Raw genomic sequence first — 23,195 nt, forward strand, 5'->3', positions numbered from 1 at the left:
ACTTAATTGATTTGAGAAAGAGAGACAGAGAGAGAAAGAGTGCAAGTGAGCGTGCACAAGTGGGGAAGGGGTAGAGAGAGTGGGAGACAGAATCCCAAGCAGGGCTCGAACTCATGAACCGTGAGATCATGACCTGAGCCGAAATCAAGAGTCAGACACTTAACCGACTGAGCCAGCCGGGCACCCCAGAACTGTCATCTCTTAAACAGAGTGCTCTCCCAGCCAAGCCTCCTACCTGTCTGTCCTCAGGAGGCATGGCTGGTACTCAAGTCAAAGAGCAGAGGGATGGTGACACCACACACACACACACACACACACACACACACACACACAGTAGCTGAGTGAGGAGAGGGCATGGACGAGCCTCATTGTGGGCACTCCCAAAGTGTAAGGTTGAGCTCTTTGGCTCAGGCCCATGGTGCCAGCAGGACGGGCAAGTGTTGGGGGCTTTGTACTGCCAGGGAGCTCCATAGCCACCGTTGAGATCAGAGGTGGTGTGATGAACAGCACAAGCGAGCTTGGGCACAGCCTCAAAGGCCAACCATTTTGGAGGTGCTTCCTCTGCAAGAGGAATTGTGTTGGAAAAAGTAGGGGTTGAAGACAAACAGCCAAATTCTGTATCAGAAAGTGCGTCAGGGTCCAGGTGATCAAGAAAGGTAAGAAATAAATAAATAAATAATCACAGCCTTTGTACCCAATGATGGTTGTTTGAATTTTATTGAAGAAAATGATGGAAGTTCTGGTGGCTGGATTTGGTCGCAAAGATCATGTTGTCAGTGACATTCCTAGAGACATTAAGGATGTCAAAGTAGCCAAAGTCTCTGTTTTGCTTGTATAAAAGGCAAGAAGGAAAGACCAGGATCTTAAGTTTGATGGTGCACACACGACAGTAATACATTTTCATAGGCCAAAAAAAAAAAAAGGAAAAAAAAACAGGCAAGTGTGAGGTTGAACTGTGTGAAGTTGCTGGGGTTTGGGAAGAAACTCATAGATTCCTGTTAGGTCCCACTTGTAGCCTCAGGAGAGGAGAAGTAGGGAAATGGGGATTTCTAACTCTTCTCCCCTCTCCCAGGTCCTCCTGATGACTCCTCATGTAGGGCATAGCTTCCACACCCAGACTGACACCTCAAACTTTAGACTGCCTGCTCTCCCCCACCCCCACACCGGGGCACTTGTTAAAATGCAGATTCTGACTCAGCTAGGGACAGGGCTGGCTGCCCTACATTTCTAACAAGCACCCAGTGGATGCTGCTGCCGCCCCCAGACCATCCTGTGAGTAGCAGGGCTCTAGATAATGTCGGTAAAGTTTTGACACATTCTAGCTCTGGAGCTCCCAGGATAAACCTTTCCCTGGCAACATTAGCATATTAAAAACAAAATGAAACAAAGCTGCACCTGGTTGTGCCTGTGACAGCGGTGTCACATTCCCCCACCCCCACCCCACCTGTCTGGAGAATTTCATAATCTACTTTTTTTGCTGCAAACCCACTAAGCCTATTAAAAAGGAACTTTTTCTTTTCCTTTATTCACTGATCTTTCATTCAACAGGTATTTACTGAGCACCTACCATGTCTACCATGAGGCACTGTGTAACACAGAAAAATTCCCACCCACGCCTTGGACTGTGGCAGGAGTCATTATTGGAAATGAAACCTGACCCTCTGTTATTTCTCTTACAGTTCTGCTTCCACACAGTATAAAGTGCAACCCCCCTAATATGGCACTTCTGATACCTGCTGAAAGCAGACTTACCCTCTCAGGGACAGCTCACCCTACCTCCAGCCCTGCCCAGTACTATACTTCTGTCCCCACAATCTCCTGCTGAGCAGTTCTGACCTTTGGCACCTGCTCCATCCCTCTTCCTGTAGACATTCATTGCTCACCCATCCATTTCCAGATGTGGCTCCCCTTCCCCAATCCTTTTTTTCTGAACGCCCACGTGGATTTCCTGCACCCCCTTGGTTCTGACAATTTTACACTGAAATTCTGCTTCTCTCTCTGCTACACTTGAAGTTTCTTAAGTGTAGAGAATGGTCTCAATCACTTCTCCATCAGCCAATTTTTGCTGAACTGCGTTTTGTTATAAGTACTATGCCCCCTGGTAGGAACCTCTGCCTGGTGGTTTTCCCATCTGAGATGCCCATGGACCTCAACCTGCTTCCAAGTCATTAGTTTTGGCCTCACAGCTGCTGGCAAAGGGCTGGGCTACAGACTGCTGAGGAATGAAAAATGTTCCAGGGTGAACGTGCATCATCCGTGCTATGTGACATTTTACAGCCCAGCTGTCGGGCCAGAATCAATAAAAACCCTGTCAGCACAGGGTGAGGAGAATATGAAGTAGGCAAGCAAAGGGCAGGAGGGTTTGGTGCTGATGTCTCTGGCCAAGCATGTTACCACTCTAGAGGGAGAGTGGGTCAGGAATTTTAGATCTGCTCCCACCGTGGAAATCTCAACTTTGGATATAATGCAATGGAAAAGGAATCCAAATGTTCTGTGCCTTCTAAAACTAGTTCTATCTTGCTTCACCTAATGTTTGGCACGGCTAATCTTTCCTAATTTGACAGTTTTGTAACCATTTCACTTTACATCATCGGATTGCTAAAAATCCATTCTTAACAGAAAACAAAACTTCTTTTTCCTTACTTAGGCATATTATCCACTTTTATTGTAGAAAGACATATACATATAAGTAAAAGGATCATTTCACTTGGTCTCACCATTCATAGGTAACCAGTTCACACCTGGTATATGTCTTTCCAGATTTATTTCTGTGCACATACACATGTACAAATATTTTGGTGAAAATATGATCATACTGTGAATACCATTTATAATGGCCCCTTGGGATGGATCAGTTTAGAGCCAGATCTTGTTTGGTGTCCATATAGGTCTGTACTGTTAAGACTGCATAGTCTTGCGCTGCATGGATGTACCAAAATTTATTTAATTCCCTGTCACTGGACATTTTTCTTGGACATTGTAAGCAATGCCTAAAATAACATTTTTGTACTAGTGTCTCTGGTATAATTATTTCCTTAGGATAAAGTCCAAGACACAGAACTGCAAGGTCTGAGAGATTAGCAGCATTTTTAAGGCTTTACAACGATGTCTATAAGGTGTATCTGTTACATCTTGCTTCATACAAATTCTTCTGTGTATCCAGAGCCCAGTCTACAGCTTTGAGCACCAGGGAGGCCAGCCGGGCGGCCTAGTCAACACTTCTGCCTAGTATGTCTGCCTCAAGGTAACTGAGCTGCTGAGGCATGGCTTGGAATTCAAATACTCTCTTGGCACTACAGGGGCAATCTGGAATACCCTTTTCTGGGGGGATATTTTCACCAGGAATCCAGATCAGGACAACACTTCCGCCAATCTCTGAGAATCTTGTCCAGATTCAAAAGCTATGGTAGGTTTAAACTTCTGGAAGATTTTATCTTCCCTGGACTCATGTTTTGCTGTGGAATCCAATTCTTTCTCGTGCGCTTCACCCACGCTTCCTATGATCTCTGCAACATCATCCTTTCCCACGACTTCAGGTGTAATGCCATCTTCTGTTTCTATTACAATTTCAAATCCTTAAAAGAGGAAGTGGGAGGCTGGAACTCAACTATCCAAAGCGGTAATGTGCTTTGGGACATCTGGAGCAGGTCTGGGGGCCCAGCTAGCCGCAGGCCCTGAAGAGGGGAGCTCCAGACTCCAGCTGGAGGCACAAGGATTCTCCTGTCTGTGGGGAGGATCCTCAGAAGGTGGCTCATAGGAGTAATACTCCTTTTTCCTGATTCCTAAAAACTCACAGCCGCCTTAGCCTGGTGGCTCTGGTAGCAGAAGAGGAAGAAGCCTCGGTGGAAGGCATCCCACGGTGGCCAGGCAGCGACACGTGGACACGTGCACCTGCAGCACAAAGCGCTCCATGAGCGATGAGCAACGCACAGCTCACAGGCCGGCTGCTACCCCGGGGGGGGGGGGGGGGGGGGCCGCCCGGCCCCGCCCCCTCCACGGGCTGCTCGCCCACCTCTGTCAGAACTGCTCCCAGACAGTTCTCTCAGCCCAGCGTGTCCTCCTCCCCAAGCCCTGCTCCGCCTCCCACTTAAATCCTTCAATATATTCATAAAAGCTGTTTTTAAATCCTTGTCTGATCCTGACATTTAAAAAATCTGTCATTTCTGGCTCTCTTTCTATTGCCTTGATCTCCGCACCTCCGAAATATGGGTCACATTTTCATACTTCTTTTCATGTCTACTATCTTTTGATTGAATTTAGGATATTGCAAATGTTTCATTTTCGAGCATTTGGATTTTGTTGTCCTCTTTGACAGAGTGCTGGGCTTCCTTCTTGCAGGTAGTTCTCTTACTTGCAGATCAGCAGGGTCCTTCCCAGGCTTGTTTCTAAGCTCTGTTGGGTGAATCTGGAGTAGCCTTTACTTTAGTGCTACTTAAGTTCTGTTCCTCAGGTTGTGACCTTTCTGGGATTTCTACTGAATATCCTGGGTGTGGCTGGTCAGAACTCAAATGTCTCCAGTGCTGTGCAAGCTATAATTACTAAATAGTTTCTTTTTTTCTCTGGTAGCTGTTCTTTGCTTGGCCTTGTGGAATCTCCCCTGTATATCACAGAAGCTAGCCTTCAGCCAGAACCTTCAAAAGTGTCATGCAGATTTATGGAGCTATTTCCTTGCGTTGCTTTGCAACCTCAGCCTCCCTCAGCGTTCCAAACGTCTGTCTCTGTCTTCTCAGCTCAGCAAGACTGCTGTGCTCTGCTTGGATTCCTTCTCTCTGCACCATGGTTTAGAAGGTTCTTCAGGCAGAAAGCACAAGTGATTGTAGGGTTCAGCTCATTTCCCCTTTTTTTCAAAAGGTGTGTGTTTTCTGAGGACTGGAAACAGTGGTTTCTTATATCCTGTCCAGTGCTCTCATTGTTTATGGCACAAGAATTGGTCTAGAATCAATTTACTTCCTATATACTCTTTTAATGAGGTTTGGGGGGGGGGTTATTATGTGGTTTTAAAAAAATACAAATACAAAACCAGTATACTGGCTCTAAGAGAGGTTTTCCTCACTCTTAGAAAATAAATGGGTAAAAATAAATGGTACCTTTTCTGCCTCTGAAGACATGTGATGCCACAAAGGGTTGCAGCAGCACCCATGAGGGAAGCTGATCTAAGGGGAAGGCCAACAGGATGTTGACAATAACAGTTCTAGAAAACACCTAGGTCTGTGATAACATCAGTGAGATGACCAACCCTGAATCTGTCCTAGCTTTAAACTAGCCATTCTCAAACACTTAGTCTCAGGGCCCCTTTACAGTCTTAACAATTATTGAAGATACCCGGGTGGCTCAGTCGGTTAAGCATCCAACTTCGGCTCAGGTCATGACATCACGGCTCATGAGTTTGAGCCCCACATTGAGCTCTCAGCTGGCAGGACAGAGCCTGCTTTGGATTTTCTGTCTCCCTCTTTCTCTTCTTTGTCTCTCTGTCCCTCCCCCTGCTTGTGCACTCTCTGTCTCTCAAAAATAAGTAAATAGGGGTGCCTGGGTGGTTGAGTCAGTGAGCGTCCTACTTCTGCTCAGGTCATGATCTCGCAGTTTGTGAGTTTGAGCCCCACGTAGGGCTCTGTGCTGACAGCTCAGATCCTGGAGCCTGCTTTGGATTCTGTGTACCCCCCCTCTCTATTCCTCCCCTGCTCATGCTGTGTCTCTCTGAGTCTCAAAAATAAATTAACATTAAAAAAATTTTTTTAATAAGTAGACATTTAAAAAAAATTAAAGAAAAAAATAATTATTGAAGATCCCAACGAACTTTTGTATGTGTGAGTTATAGCTATCAATGTTTACCATATTATTAATTGAAATTGAGAACATCACAAAACATGTATTTATTATTAATTTAAATAGATAATTGGGACACCTGGGTGGCCCAGCTGGTTGAGTGTCTGGCTTCAGCTCAGGTCATGATCTCGTGGTCCACATTGGGCTCTGTGCTGACAGCTCAGAGCCTGGAGCCTGCTTGGATTCTGTGTCTCCCTCTCTCTCTGCCCCTCCCTGGCTCACAGTCTGTCTCTCTTTTTCTCTCTCTCAAAAATAAACATAAAAAAGTGTTTAAGTAGATAATTAATCTATTAGAGAATCTAAAACCCATGACATATTACCACAACTAACATTTTTATGAAAAATAATGTCTTATAAAACAAAAAATAACTTAGGGATACCAGTGACATTGTTTTACATTGTTTTTGCAAATCCCTTTAATGTCTGGCTTCATACCAGACAGCTGGATTTTCATAACTTCTTTTGAATTCATTTTGTTCTTATCTGTTGTTTTGGTTGAAAAAACAAACAAACAAACAAACAAACAAATCTGGCCGCACTCAGATATGTAGTGAAAAAAGGCAGGAATATTTTTATTCGTGTTGAGAGAATTGTGGATATTCTTCTTTAGTAGACACCAAAAACTTAACAAGTTGCAGTTATTTACAGGTTATTTATAATGTGGGCTCTGAAAGGATCTCCAAAAATACTTATACTCTGTTACAGGACTCAGGACATTTTTACTGTACAGGGTCAGACAGTCAATATTTTCCACTCTGCAGGCCTTGAAGTTTCCATTACAGCTGCTGAGGTTGGCCAGTGTAGCTTGACAGCAGCCATTGATGATATGTGAACACATGAGTATGGTTGTGTTCCAATAAAACTTTATTTACAGAAACTTTTTTGAAATAAACTTTTTGTAAACAACTGTTGACTTCTGCTTTATTACAAATTAAAATCCATCGGTCTATCCTGCACTTGGGATGGATGTTTTTCACCATGCCAAGGCCCTGAAAGGGTTTTAGGGACCTTCAGGGGTCACTAGATCACATTTTGAGAACTACTACTGTAATATTTTTGTTATATGAGGTCAAACATTTCTTATTGTTAAAGGCATTTTCCGTTGGATCTTCTGTTCCTTGCAGCCAAAAGCATCCTAGGTGATACATTCCTGGGTGGTTTCTCAAGCCAGAAATATGCACACTAAGTTTCTATTTTGGATTGTGGGAAATGGCAAATCAAACCCAACCGCATTCCTTCCTGCCAGTTTGGTGTGCGGGCAGTAGAATGGGAATAGCAAGTTGCATGTCCAGACTGAGAGGTCCTGAGCCCGCTGGGAGCCTCACAGTGCCCTGGAACATTGCCAGAGAGCTTCAGAAAGTTTCACGTTTTCACTGGGAAGAACGGAGGTAACCAAAGAGTCCTCATTATCTAGACAAGGGGCATATTAGTCAGGATTCTCTAGAGAGACAGAACCAATAGGATTTATATATAAAGACATTTATTATAAGAAATTGGCTCTCATGATTATGGAGACTGAGAAGTTCTGTGGTCTGGTTTCTGCAAGCTGGACATTCAGGTGTAGTTCGAGGCTGAGTCCATAGGCCTGAGAATCCAGAGAACTGTTAGTGTGAGTCCAAGTCGGAGAACAGAAGGTGGATGTCCCGGCCCAAACAGTCTGGCAGACAGCAAATTCCCCTCCTCTTCCACCTCTTTGTTCTAATTCAGGCCTCCAGTGGATTGGATAACACCTGCCCACACTGAGAAGAGCAACTGTTCTACTCAGTCTACTGATTTAAATGCTAATCTCATCCAGAAACACCCTCACAGAAATGATGTTTAGCCAAATATCTGGACACCCCATGGTCCAGTCAAGATGACACATAAAAGTAACTATCACAATAGGACAAGGCAGGATAAGTCAGCATGAACTTTAGAATGTCAGACTACAGGGGAATGCGGGTGTCTGAAAATGTGTGAGCATGTAGGAGGACAGTGAACAGGACACCCCTGTCTGATAAGGTCCCTGTGCCAGCATCACATCTGCCTCCTACTGCTTAGAACCAACCTCAGGGAGCAGAAGGAGAGGGTGAAAACTCTGAGTTGACTGAGGGTCTCCTAAATTGACAAGTATTAATCTACATTGACTACATTCGCATTGTCATTTCTGCCAAACAGAATAGGGGCTCTTGAGATAGAAATTAAGATCAATTTTAGGAGGACTTAAAAATTTTTATATGCCTTTGTTTAAGCACTAAAAATTCATATTTCCTAACAATGGACATCATCAGACTCAAAGATTTTGCCAACCTGATGAAGAGAAATATCCCACTATCATTTTACTTCTTTTTTTTTTTAGTTTATTTATTTATTTTGAGAGAGAGTGTGTGTGCAGGAGGGGCAGAGAGAGAGAGAGAGAGAGAGAGAGAGAGAGAATCCCAAGCAGGGTCTGCGCTGTCAGGGCAGAACCTGATGCGGAGCTCGAACTCACAAACCATGAGATCATGACATGAGCCAAAGTCAAGAGTCAGATGCTTAACTGGCTGAGCCACCCAGACACCCCCATTTCTATTTCTTAATTATCAGTGAGGAAAAGCATCATTCAGATGTTATTGGGGGCACTATTTTTGAATCCCCCACAGTGCTTTTGAATTCAGGGCAGTTAACGTTACAGTTTAGAATCTGCAGACAAACCTATGTGCACAGAAATGGGTGCTGCTACTTTTACCTTTTTTTTTTTTTTTTTTTGAGAGAGAGGGAGAGAGAGAGAATGAGGATGGGGCAGAGGGCGAGGAAGACTGAGAGAGAATTCCAAGAGGGCTCCATGCCCAGCACACAACCCAACTCGGGGCTTGATCCCATGACCCTGAGATCATGACCTGAGCCGAAATAAAAAGTTAGATGCTCAAATGACTGAGCCACCCAGGTGCCCCTACTTTTATCTTCAAAGTGAGTAGACTTAACCATTTGTCAAGGACTAAATAGACCACTTACAAGACATATTGCTCCATTTCAAGTTGACTTTCTGCCCTTTTTGTATGTTGATGCTGTTTACCATGGAAATTCCATTTGTTTTCATATATACACTTCCCTGCTATGCCTTGCACTCAACTCTGTTGACTGGCTTCTGGAAACAAGGCCAGGGCACTAGGCTCTGCGTGATTCAGGATTTTGTTACTTCCCAAATCTCTCTTCTCTTTCGCAATATTCTAATAAAAATAATCGTATACTTCTTTGAATCTACATTCCTCATGACAGGCAAGTAATTTTCCGTGTTGTGCAATTTTCTTATATATATTAAACAGCTTTGGTTTGCTTGCCTGCAAGGGTAATATCCATCTATAAATTACTTTGATTAAAAACAAACTGGGGGGCGCCTGGGCGGCTCAGTAGGTTAAGCATCCAACTCTTGACATTGGCTCAGGTCATCATCTCAGTTTCGTGAGTTTGAGCCTCACGTCTGACCCTGCACGGACAGTGCAGATCCTGCTTGATATTCTCCCTCTCTCTCTCTCTCTCTGCCCCTCCCCTGCTTGCACACTCTCTTTCTCAAAAATAAATAATATATAAAACAACTTTTTAAAAAAATGGTACACAGGATAAAGAAGATTCCCTGAAATCCCACTTCTCTAACATAGCAGTTATTTGCTTTTTTAATATTAGCTTTAATCATTGTTTAACTACACAGATATTTTACATATTTATCATGCTGTGTCATTAAGCATTGGTTATCAGTCTGCTATATTTAGCCTACAAACATGATAAAACATAAGAACAATTGTATTATGGATTTTCACAGTCCTTGGCTGTTGTGAAATTCAAATATCATCACCTCTCTTTATTCTACATTTTAAATTAATTTATTTATTTACTCATTTATTCAAGAAATATAGGGGTGCTTAGGTGGCTCATTTGGTTAAGTGTCCAACTTCTGCTCAGGTCATGATCTCACGGTTCACAGGTGTAAGTCCCACATCAGAGCTTGGGGACTTCTTTGGATTCTGTGTCTTCCTCTCTCTCTGCTCTTCCCCTGCTCATGCTAGCTCTCTCTCTCTCTCTCTCTCTCTCTCAAAATAATGATAAATGAACATTTTTAAAAAATATTTATGGTGCTAGGCAATGCAGGTACAAATATAAATAAAAGAGACATTGTTCCTGCTCTTAAGGATATTACAGTCTAGAAAGGGAGATAGATACCATCATGTGATTTTCATGCATTTACCCATTTGAGCCTTGCATTCATGTTATATTTGCACAAGCATCAAAATAGGAATGCCCATTTTTTTTAAATGATCTCACTAATTATGAACAAGTGGACTGATATGTGGCAGCTCTGTGTGTTTTGGTTGATCGAGTTATTTCCTCAGGACTATAAAAGCAGAACCATGGCAGGGATCTGGAAGACGTTCTGTCCACTTTTGTGGTTTAATCTCCAGACAACACTCCCTTCTACTTCCTGCCACAGGATGGGTAGTCAGATAAAACGTTCTTCTGAATGAGAAAAACAATTAAGCATTGAAAATGTGAGAACAAGAAAACACCAGATAAAAATAGAACTCACCAGTCTGCTTTATGAAACACATTTTTAACTGGTGGATTTAAAGGTAACAGTTTTAGCTTATTCTATCCTTTGTGGACTACACTGCATCTATAAAGAGGAAGTCAGCAAAACATTAACTAACGGTACCACCTGGTATTAAAAAAAAATTGTTTTATGTTTCAGGCCTAGAACTAATCATTAACCCTTTTAAAAAAAACTTTTAAAAAATTTGTTTAAGAAATATCACTTAAAACTACCAAGTTGAAAGAATAGCACAGTCAACTCTTGTATACCCTTCTTCTAATTTCAACAGTTTTTCATGTTTTGCCCATTTTCTGGCATTTGCTTGTGTATAGATATACATTTATATATATATTTTTCTGAATTATTTGAAAGTAGATTATAGACATCATAACAATTCACCCTTAAAAGTTTCAGTATACCCCTCCTAAGGACAAAGACGTTCTCTCTTTTTTTTTAAATAATTTTTTTAAAAGTTTATTTTTTGAGAGAGAGAGAGAGAGCAGGGGAGGGGCAGAGAGAGAGAGGGAGACACAGAATCTGAAGCAGGCAGCACAGAGCCCAAAGCGGGGTTTGAACTCATGAACTGTGAGGTCATGACCTGGGCCTAAGTCGGATGCTCAATCAACTGAGCCACTCAGGCACCCCAAAAACATTCTCTTATATAACTACAAGGCCATTACTACCACCAAGAAACTTATCATTAATTCATTAGTGTCACCTAATATCCAAATGCCAGCCACAACTTCCCAGGATCGTGAGTTGGCTCAGCCCATCTTCCTGCAGGCCTTGCTGCCTGGGCACTGAGCCTTGTCCCAGCCCTGTCCCCTGCCTGTCCAAACCTGGAAGTCTGACTTGGAGCAGAGACTATGTTGGACTGCCCAGAGCCTATGTCAGTCACCTCCATCCACCAGCACAGACCTCTGGATGCCGATGCCTTCCCACACCCTTATAATTGAGCTCACTGTTCCCTATCCCTGTGGGCTAGACCTGCAGCCAGGCTGATGCCTCTTGACCTTGACCTGTGGCCATTCAGTAGCTGTCCATTGACATTTCAAATGGCAAGTGAAGATGTTAATCATATGTAATAGGACTGGCCATAGACATTTCCAACTTGTTCTTGAGCACAACGCTACTAAAACAAAATGGCTTTTAGCAGCAACACCCATGACTTAAATCTCATTAATATTTATGTCAAAAGAGAGTTGCTCATAAAAGCAAGGTGAGTTTCATCTTCTTAGTGAAAGGAATGCCTTGGACCGATGAAGACCAAATTGTTGACGGTGGTGAAGTGAACTGCTTCAACTCTCATTCCCCTTGCTTATTTAATCTCTCAGCCTAAGCCTGTCTCTTGTAGCAGGGCAGGGAGAAAAAAACTCTTCAAGTCCCAGTGGCCATCTGCAAAGACCGTGACAGGACTGAACACAATTAGCAAAGATTCCGTGCAAGGATGAATGGGTCAGGTGACACACACATTTGCCAGCCCTGGCTCTTGTCCTGGTCACTTGCACGTCCAGAGAACAGGGAGGACTCTGCAGAGCTCTTTGCCCATGGCAGAGAGATGCAAGCATTTCTCAAGGGCACGGGCTTATTTGAATAAGGAGTACTCCCTACTCCTGCCCACTAGGAAGGGGAACTTGCTGGAGGGACAAAAAGCCCAAGAGAAAAGGAAAAAGCCTAGGAGTGAATAAAAATAGAAACAGGCTCAATGCTCTGGCAGGCAAGATTCTCAGTGAATCTGGTCCTTCAGTGAGTAGAAATATCTCATTGAAGTGTAATCCCATGGGCAGGCTTTTGGGCTTTCTGTTTTCGCCACATTAACACCCTGACAAAGGGCTGCAGCATTGTTGATGCAGGAAGTGAAGGGAAGAGTAGATGGCTACCCCCCCACTTTTTCCCTTTCATGCAGACAGTCCTGGAGGCTGTGTAGTGGTTACCTAGGCAACTGTGGATGTGAAACTCCAGAAAATGTGCTGTCAGGCGGCAGGAGATGCAACTGCTGAATTTTCTACTGGCGTGACACGATGCCAGGCCATTTTCTTAACCCCTCTGAACAGTTTCATCCTGCACCAGGAGGAGATCATCTCTACCTCATGTGTGCATGTGCGTGTGTGTGTGTGTGTGTGTGTGTGTAAGTGCCTGAACTGACACTAGAACACAGAAGGAGCTCAGCGTGGATCTCCCTTCTTTCCCACTCACCTCACAAACATGTTGCACTCAGTAGGCACCACTGAATAAATGGGATAGAGATCTGATATAGAAACAGTTTTGGTAACGAACGAGACATTAATTCAGTTTCTGTAATTGGAATGATACTTAACACTTGATAAGAAAGTTTAGTTTTGGTGTTAGGTGGTAAATCTTTTGTAAATTGAAAGATCATTTGAAATGCAACTACTTCTAGTTTATCGCCTTTATTAATTTGAAAGTTTGAAAACGTAATGTTTTAGATGCTCCTTAAGCCAATACAGCTGCAATTAGTAGGGGTTTGATGAGCCTCATAAATAGCACTCCCTTTTTTTTGCTCTGCATGAATTCAGACCAAATGAGAGACGGCTGGAGGAGTTGGACATAATATCAATGGCGAAATGGCAGCATTATTACCGATAAAACCCATAGTACTGACCAAGCAACAACAATGGGCCTTTTGATGCTGCTCCTTAGAATTGGAAAGACTTCACATTCCCACCCCAGGCTGTGGCCCCTCCACGAGTTAGCACTCCCCGTCAGGGATGGGCCTCCTCACGTCCTGGTGCAGGCCGCCCACAGCACCCTCTCCCGGCAGGCAGACCACCATCCAAGCAACGCAGTGTAATTAGAGGTTGCGGACCATGTGGGCCTTAAGGACTTCAAAGGAGTTAAAACTAGACGTTTCCAATTGAATTAAGGAAATGAATTCCCCCTTCGGGACTCCGAGGCTCCTGGAAGTTGGTCCACCAGTGGAAACTTAGCTGAGCCCCTGTCTTCGAGTGCCTTCAGCTAGAAAGCTGCCTCACCCACACGCATGGTCCCTTCCTCAGGGACATGTTGCATGTTGAAGAGGGCATGAAGGTTTAGCCCCCTTGCCTCAGTTTGGGACATCCCTGAAGGATCATCTCCAGGGCATCCCCTGGGACTCCAATATGCTTCTTGGACAAATCTCTCCAAGTCTGTTTCCCGAGGGACCGTTGGGAGACAAGTAATTTTCAATTAACTAGATCATGTATCCAGATTGTAAGGAGGTGATAGACTCTACCATACAGAATTATATCTGGAAACTCACATTCTTCTGTCATTTTCTTCATATATTTATACGATCATATTTCTCCCCAGTTTTTTTTTTTCTTCAGCTGCTTCTCTGTGGAGTTGCTATTCATCTGATGTTGGGCCTCTGGCTAGCCCTCTAATTTTTTTTCAGCAAATTCTCTCCTATTTTCCATACCCCTACCCCTTTTAGATTTGCTTGACTTATATCTTCCAGGGTCTCAACTGAGTTTTCAATTATGTTCTTATATTTTCTAATTTTTAAGAATTTTTCTCAATTCTTTAATTTTACCTTATATGTGTTCTATTCTTATTTCATGGATACACTATATCATCCCTTCTCTGAGGAGATTCATGAAACTTTTAAAAGACGTTTTCTTTTCCCTTCGTAATTTTCTCCATGTTTCTTTCTTTCTTTTTAATCCTTGTTTACTTGTTTGAGCCTCTGTCTTTCATGATAGAAGCTTTTTATAAGTATCTGGTAATCTTTAGTTGTATGCTCATTTTTTAAAAGTTTATTTATTTATTTTTTTCATAGACAGAGAGCACAAGCAGGGGAGGGGCAGAGAGAGAGAGAGAGAGAGAGAGAGAGAATCGCAAGCAGGCTCCTCACTGTCGACACAGAGCCCAACATGGGGCTTAAGCTCATGAACAGCGAGATCATGACCTGAGCTGAAATCAAGAATTGTATGCTTAACTGACTGAGCCACCCAGGCCCCCTGTGTGCTCATTTTTAAGACAGAATCACTAAGAAGCTAATCGGGACCTCCGAGCCCATGGGTAGAGCGTTTTGAGCATAAGATTCATTAGGTGAATTATGGGTGATCTGTCCTGTTGTTTGCTTGGAGAACTGTCAGTGGCAGTGTACAAATTGGACAATAGCTGAATATTTGCTCTTTGATAGTGAAATTTTGTGTGTCAACTTAGCTGAACTATGGAACCCAGCTGTTCAGGCAAACAATAGTCGAGATGTTGCTGTGAAGGTATTTTGTAGACATGATTCACATTTCAACCAATTTACTGTTTTATTAACAGATTACCCTTTATAATATGGATGAGCCTCATCCAATGGTTGAAGTCCTTAAGAATAAAAACTGAGGTTTCCCAGAGATGAATCCCTTCCAGACTGTCACATAGAAACCCTGCCTGAGTTTCCAGCATGTGGGCCAGCCCTGCAGATTTCAGGCTTTCTTGGTTCTGTTTCTAGAGAAACTGACTGATACATACTCCTTTACCATATGATTTTGCTACTCCACCAATCAAGAAGTGGAGTCTATTTCTCCACCTCTTGAATCTGGATGTGGCCACATGATTTGCTTTTGCCAACGGGACATTAAAAAGTGTGATACAAGGAAGGGTAGGAAAAGGACTTATGGATTGGGGCTTGCCCTCTCCTGCCACTGGGGACCATTTTGCCACCACATAAACAAGCAGGATCAACCTGATGGATGACAAAAGACACATGGTTTTTCCAGCTGACATCAAGCCAACTGCCAAACATGACAGTGAGTCCCTCACTAGACCAACAAGCCTGCCAACCAATAGATATGTGAGTGAAGCTACCCTAGAACATCAAGCCCTAAATGAACTGGCCCATAACAAAACCACTCAGCCAACCCTCAAGCCTATAATTAGTAGTAAATATTTTGTCTTAACCCACGAAATTTGGTGGTGGATCTTTATGCAGCGAAAGATAGCATATATAATCATTATTATTACGTCTTTCTTCTTAAAATGATCATATGGCTCAGATTATCCCCACCAATACCCTGCTTCTTCTGCCTGGCTGCCAGCATTCCAACTGATGAGTAGAAGGCTGGAGTTTTGAGCATTCATAATGTAAATATTCATTTAGTCCCCTGAATAAAGTATGGCCAACTATGAAGTTTTAGAGGACATAAGGTGTTCACACAGGAGACTACCCTCACTTCTAACAACAAGTGCAAGTTCAAGGGGCCCCCAGAAACACACTCAGTTTTAGTAATTTGCCAGAAGGATTCACAGAACTCACTGAAAGCTGTTATGTTCATGGTTATGGTTTGTTATGGAGAAAGCATATAGGTTAAAATCAGCCTAGTCAGTTTAAGCATCTGCCTTTGGCTCAGGTCATGATCTCACGGTTCGTGGTTTCTAGCCCTGCATCAAGCTATCAGGCTCTGTGCTGACAGCTCAGAGCCTGGAGCCTGCTTCAGATTCTGTGTCTCCTTCTGTCTCTGTCCCTCCCCCACTCACGCTCTGTCCGTCTCTCTCTCAAAAATAAACAAACATTAAAAAATATATTTTTTTAAATCAACCAAGACAGGAGAAACTTGGGGAAGAGTCCTAAAGGGTCCAAATGTAGAGATTCCAGTCATCTTGTCCCCATGGAATCAAGGACAATGTTAATCCCTAGGATATGTGTATGAAACACACCCAACCAAGGAAGTTCACCTGAGCCTGTGGGGTCCAGAATTTTTGTTGGGGCTTTTATCTCCTGCCATCAGGGACACATACTCTTCACATGGCCAACATTTAGTCTCCAGCCCCTTCTGATACCTTCAGTCTCTAGTTCCTGGGAGATCTAAACTAGTACCAAAGCCCTTATCATAAAGCACATTGACAGACTGGTGGCTAAAGCCCTCAAGCAAATAAAAACGCTCCTATTAGACATTCCAGGGCCCTAGAAATCACTTCCCAGGAGCCAAGAGCAAAGGCCAGACCTCTCCTTGGATAAGAATAAGTTTTCACGGGGCGCCTGGGTGGCTCAGTCAGTTAAGCGTCCGACTTCAGCTCAGGTCACGATCTCGCGGTCTGCGAGTTCGAGCCCCGCGTCGGGCTCTGGGCTGATGGCTCAGACCCTGGAGCCTGCTTCCGATTCTGTGTCTCCCTCTCTCTCTGCCCCTCCCCCGTTCATGCTGTGTCTCTCTCTGTCTCAAAAATAAATAAACGTTAAAAAAAAAAAAATTAAAAAAAAAAAAAAAAGAATAAGTTTTCACTATACAGGTCACCCCCCAAGCTTTTGGCCAAGACTCTGTTACAGCAAAACAATTACCTTTGTCTGGGCATCTATAATTAATATAGTATTTACTACACAAAGCAATAGTAACTCACCCTATAAAGCCATGACATACATGTTCATATTATTGTACTGGGTTGATTACTCTTTTCCCTTCTCAATGTATGCTATTTGTACTTTATGATAATCTTTTTTTTTTTTTTTTTTTTTTTTTAAATTTATTTTTGGGACAGAGAGAGACAGAGCATGAACGGGGGAGGGGCAGAGAGAGAGGGAGACACAGAATGGGAAACAGGCTCCAGGCTCCGAGCCATCAGCCCAGAGCCTGACGCGAGCCATCAGCCCAGAGCCTGAACTCACAGACCGCGAGATCGTGACCTGGCTGAAGTCGGACGCTCAACCGACTGCGCCACCCAGGCGCCCCATATTTGTACTTTATGATAATCTTGTACAGAACTGTTTAGCATAAAAATTAGGTGATGGTTAGTTAAATCCAGTTGTTCCTCAAGCCAGTCATTTTATTAATCCTGATGAGGCCTTAATCATTTTCTCAATATATTTGATTATCAATATCAGTATTACCATAAGACCTGTTTACTTAAGGTGGTTAACTCTGATCAACAAGGCCAGTGTTACACCATATCACCATATCAGGTTGCACAGCAACCTGAAAAATAAGAGTCAAAAGATCTGCCACATTACCAGAGCCCCACTGAGTCATTATCAATTAGTCCAGTCCATCATCAAATCTTATGATTTTTCTCTGAGTCATGTCACTCGGTTTGTAGGCTTCCATTTGCCTGTGTCAAGGTTCCAAAGGCAAGAGTAGTCCACCAAAGTGTATGGCTCCACCCTTTCAGGCATCTGGTGTAATTGGGCTAAGAGACAATACCATCTCTTGTCCAAGTCTCTCTCAAGGCCCCAATATAATAGTGCATTTCCTTCATTGTGTAAACCATTTATTCATTCCTTTTATCCTCACCTTTTATCCTCACCATTCCTCCTTCTCCACATTTACCATTTTAATTTTACCAAGCATTTCCACCTTCTTTTTTGGAAAGGATGTTATGTTTGGCTACTGTATTGGTCTAGATTGCCAGCAGCAATACTAATCTAGCAAGTACCTCTCCCTCAATCCTCTCATTCATGTAAGATAGGACTTTCTTGACCTCTAGATAGTGTAGCTGCATTCACTGTTAACCTCAGTATTGCAAGATGAGATAAAGGCACCACCCACTCCATCAGACCCTTAGTAATTCTGACATAAGATTCAAAATTATGGTGACAGTTTCTTGCTTAGGGATCATCCCTCCTACTGGCACCTGTGGTCGTTGCTCTGTTCCCAGTACCACTGTATTAGGTAGGAAAAAAGAAAGTTGAGGTTATATGGGGAAGAATTGTAGAGTAATAGCATCCCCTCCTACCTCATTCCCCAGATCTCATAGAAAAATGGAGAAATCTGCCTGATGGGTACACTTCATTGGCCCTCTTTATGTTGAGTGTGAGCACATACTCATGAAGGCATGTAAGCCAGCCCTTCATGCCTTAATCATTGACTGTTCTAGTTATCTATCAAACTATCAGGATCAAAGTTATGTTCCTTGAGCTGAAGACATGTGACTTGATGGCACAACTTGGTACAATATCTTCTAGTTCAGTCCTTTCATAGTATTTTGAACATTCACCTCTATCACTAGGTATGCAAAACCTAATCCAGAGCAAGTGTCTACTATGGCAGGAACCTAGTTGTAATCTCTAGGAGCATCAGCTCGATTTGACAGCTATGTGCATGGCCTTCCCCTTGGAGACTGCCCCAGAGCCATCTGCAGCCTCTCTCTTTCTTGTGGGCAGACTGTACAGTTGGTATTTTGTGCTTCATAGGGTGCAGGAGGAATATGTCTAAATTTAGCCCATCTCTGAATTGCTATAGGACAACACAGGAGGCCACCTCAAGTGAGTGCACAAGGATTGCCACTGGCCAATTCCAGCTACTTCCTGATACCAGGAGAAGGTTCTTCTCATAGGCATTGACATGTCCTACTTTAATGTACCTCTTGTTGTGCCTGGGTGTCTCAGTTGGTTAAGTGTCTGACTCTTGATCTCAGCTCAGGTCTTGATTTCAGGGTCATGAGCTCAAGCCCTGTGCTGGGCTCCACACTAGGCATGAAGACTACTTAAACAACAAAATTAATAATAATTATTATTATTACTATAATAATTATTATAATAAAATCATAATAAATAATAAATAAATAATAATAAAGTTTTAAAATAATAAAAATTCCCATAATGATTTTCATAAGGCTGTACCCCATATGGATATCCCTTTAATAGGCCAGCTTTCCATTGTCTATCTGCCTGACCCCACAGCCAGGCCATTGGCCACCACCATGAGTCAGTAAAAACCCAAACACAGAGGCAAATAGCAGGCATTCCAGCCCACTGAGCTGAATTGTTTTTCTTTTCTTCAATAAGAATGGCTTGGAACTGTTCACTTTGGAATTCTTATCCATAAACCAAGAGGCTTTTTGTTGGTCAATAGAGAGTTGGTCAATAGAGAGTGGTCAATGTCTACTCAAGTAGACATAGGGGCTAGCAGCGCCTCAGGTGGTTACAAAGTCAGACCCAGAGAAAAAGAAGCTCCCTGCTCAGGAATATATCTCCTTGTTTTCCCTTAGCACCATTTCCTATATAAATAATTTATTTTTTATTATGGAACTCTTTTGAGCACTCCCCTCTCCATTATAATATTTTTAGGACATTATCCAAGACATTATAGGTATTTCAATATTATTCTATGTCTTTCAGTCATAGGAACAATTTCAACTCATGTCAAATAGCAAGCTAGTAATTGTCTTTCAAATGGGAATGTTCTGGAATTTTCAAATGGAAATCCCAGTGGTCATTGCTGGGTGGCACTCACAGGCTTTTGCCATTAGCCCCAGTCTGCACCCAACATAGGGTTATTGTACAGATAATCTGTCTGTACCAGCACCCCAGTCGAATTAACAATCTGTGTGGGCTCAGGCAATGTTTTTGACTCCCATTTAGCTGTCTTATTAATAATGGCTGAAAGGAGGCTTTACATGACTTCTGTATGATGATACTAGGTAGGGGAAGCATGCCTCAATTAGACACAATATTCACCCCCATAATATATTCAGGTAACAGAGACACAACCACTTCTCATAGTCTGTTCAAACATTCATCCAACTTTTCACCTGAATCCCACTATTTCATTCTCATCTCTACCCAATCTAACAGTAGCCACTGTCAGAACTTTACTTTCAAGCTTTGGCATCATGGTGCACAGGGCTCCCATGTCAAGGAGTCCCAGAAACATCATTCTTAGACTCCTCAGCTATTTTGCCCACTCATGTGCACAAACCCTTGGGCCCTTTTGCCAATCATTAACTTGATTAGGTTGTGGAACCATCACCTCAAGAAATTCTAGGGAGACTTTCCCATTTTCATCTTTGCCATCCAACTTTTGAAATTCTTTCAAACTAGGGTGAATAAAGCAGATTTGTGTAAGGCCTTTCAGTGTGGGGTCCTGCAGTGGCTCTTATCAGTCTGTCCAGTTTCTGAGATTGCTGCAGTAAGACCTTTATTTTGGTCCCATCTATGTCTGCTTTATTTATCCAGTAACTGTTTAAAGGTTTCTATCTTCCTGGGATGGGTTTCTAGACTCTCCCTTTTGTCTTTTCCCCCCATTATCTTGCAAATCTTAACTATCTGTGGCTTCAGTTTAACTATTTCCTTTGGTGACAGACAGAACAGACTGATTCCAAAGTTTGGCTCAGCATCAAGATCCATCCCAACACTCTACCTTTCATTTTGGTTATTACAGATAACAACAACCAAGGGAGTGATATTTGCTTGTTTCTTGTTACTTTGCACTTCCTTATGCATCCAGTGAGACAACTTCTCCAGGAGCTGGAGCCAAATTTCTAAATTCTTTTGGTAACTTTTACCTCCAGTAACAAATTGTGGCACAGCTCCAGTTCTGTATCCTAGGTGACCCCGTGGCTACCCAGGAATCAAAGCCTCACCACCCCCCACCCATTCATTCTTCTTTCTTGAACAATGTTTCCATGAGTCAGGGTCAGGCTAGTGAATCCCACTTCTGACACAAACAGGGAAGCATTTGGGCCAACTGTGAAGTCAGAGGGAACAGTCTCCAAAAACATCCTTCCTTCTGACACAAGCTGCAAGGTCAACAGTCTCCAAGATTACCCTTAGGTTTGATTATTCACTAGGAGGACTCACAGAATTCACTGAAAGCTGTTATACGCACAGTTAGAGATTTGTTTTTAAAGGGAGTCTATAAAAGATACAGATTAAAATTAAGCAAGAGAAGAGCACAAAGGGAAGAGTCCAGAGGAGAACTATACACAGAGTTTCTGTTGTCCTTCTATGGAATGAGGACATGTCACTCTCACTGCATTGATGTGCAACAATATGCAAGGGGTACTTCCCACTAGGGAAGCTCACCTGAGCCTCAGTGTTCAGAGTTTTTATTGTGCCTCATGTGCATGTGGATGTCCCAGCCCACACATCCAAACCCCATCATCCCCTTTTTACATGCAGTCTCCCCTTGGTCCTAAGGGTGCACACTGAAGGCATGGCCTGCCCTCAGGGAGACAAAGGGAGAGAGACTTATACATGTACTACAAGTGGGCTCAGAGCAATTTGGGCAGGAATTTCAGACATTCTGGGATTTGGGACATGATCCAAAAGAGGGGTGCAAGCTTTGGGTGGATATGACCTCTTGGTTCTACAAGTGTCTCCCATGGGGAGGTGCATGGCAGAAAGGAAGAAATGAAGAATGAAAGAAAGAAAGGAAGAATGAAAGAGAGAGAGAAAGAAAGAAAGAAAGAAAGAAAAAGGAAGAAAGAAAGGAGGGAGGAAGGAAGAAAAGAATGCCCATAATTGGAATAGATCCTGTTATTGAGCTAATCTTATTAACCCATATCAAATCTTTAGCTAGACTGCCTGCTTTCATCACCATAAAATTTTGATTTCAGTTCTTGAGGCACTAATTGATCAAAAAGGTTTACAAAAGCATGTTATATCTACAAGCCTAGATGTGGAATCCCAGTCCCAGACAAAGAGGCTTTACCTTCCTTCCTTGCCAGGTTATGAAGAAGCCTTAGAACAAGAGTCTAGGGGATTGAAGGACTCTCAGAAGGTTTGACTGTCACAGCAGATCACACAGGGAAGATTTTTGCACCTGGAGCTGCAGCTGTGTGGGCCAATGACAAGTGTGCCAGAACTCCTACATGTTCCATGTTCTGCTACAGGAAATGACCAGAACTATGGACAATCTTACCAAAGACACCAACATCATCACCAGAGAACCAGGGGAAACTCCAGTGAATAGTCCTTAACAATTGTCTGGCATTGGACAGGATTCTGGCTTGCCAAAAGGGTGCCTGGGCAGTGGTCAGAAGTACTACTGGGCATGTATTCCCATAACGTCTATGCCACCACCAGAAATATTCACTGCACACCCAGAAATCCATCAAATTGCCACTGTCATCTTCCTTCTGCCATTAAGTATGCTTCAAGTCCAACATCTCAGAGCCTTCTCAGCTAACTCCCTTCAAATTTCAAATTGTGGTTGTACTCCCTAAATTAATCCTTAATAATTATTCTTTTAGTGTATTCCAAAGTATACCTCTGTGACACCCCTGATCTCAAAGACCCTCTGACACCTGTCAGTCTAAGGACATGCCCAGCAGATGATAACAACTAGTCTTTCTGAGCCAGCAAGAACATGGAAGCCAGCCCACCTCTGACAACCAACTGAACCAACACCAACCTCACAATGACTGTTATTCCATCCCCCAGAGCAGATTGTATGCATGAATAAAAGGAGTAAATGACCAAGTGTTCACAATTTTCCACTTCTTACCCTCTACTTTGCTTCACCCAAACTTATGCAGGCTTTCCCCTACCTACAACCCATAAATTTGGCTTGCCCCAAGTTTAAACAAGCACACCGGTGAACACCGACCTCCCGAACAGTTCAGTGTGAGAATCTGCTGACTTTGGAGAAAAATATTCCCCACTGCACAACCTGATTTTACACCTGCAGCCCCACCATCTTCCCTCCTCACCTACATAGTCCCTGCTGATCCTGCCCACCTCCCCCCTATAAAAGACAAGTCTGTTCTGATGGACATTGGATGCTTGCAACTTTCTGAGATCAGAATGTTAGATAATTTCCCTAATGTGAGCACCATCTGGACGTGATGATACATAATGTCAGAGTCTGACTTCCTGTCTGGAAGGCGGCAGGTGACCGTCCTGGGGCTGGGACTTCCCACCGCAGTGGGCGAGGCAGGAGCCAGCGTGGTGCAAGGGTGTGGGCGGGCGCCTGGACAAGGACGTGGTCTCTTTCAGAACCGCCATATTGCCCACCCCAACCTCCCCGCCCCCTTTCCTGCTGCAAATTCACAATGGAGCCTGTGCCCTCAGCGTGCCCTGCTCTGGCCACTGTCCCCAATCGGGCTCCCAGATTCCTCCTGCCTGCCCTTCCCCAACCATCCCCTGCTGGGGGCAGGGGCGACAGGCCACAGGATGTCAGTG

General features: G+C 43.3%; 2 pseudogenes; one reads left to right on the plus strand and one right to left on the minus strand.

The window, feature by feature from the left end:
- Positions 1-354: 354 nt before the first annotated feature.
- On the plus strand, positions 355-867 carry LOC122220636 (annotated as a pseudogene).
- A 2,160-nt stretch (positions 868-3,027) lies between these two features.
- Positions 3,028-23,018, minus strand: LOC122220637 (annotated as a pseudogene).
- Between the last annotated feature and the right edge of the window lie 177 nt (positions 23,019-23,195).

The sequence above is a fragment of the Panthera leo genome, chromosome B2 (assembly GCF_018350215.1).
Source record: "Panthera leo isolate Ple1 chromosome B2, P.leo_Ple1_pat1.1, whole genome shotgun sequence".
Lineage (NCBI taxonomy): Eukaryota > Metazoa > Chordata > Mammalia > Carnivora > Felidae > Panthera > Panthera leo.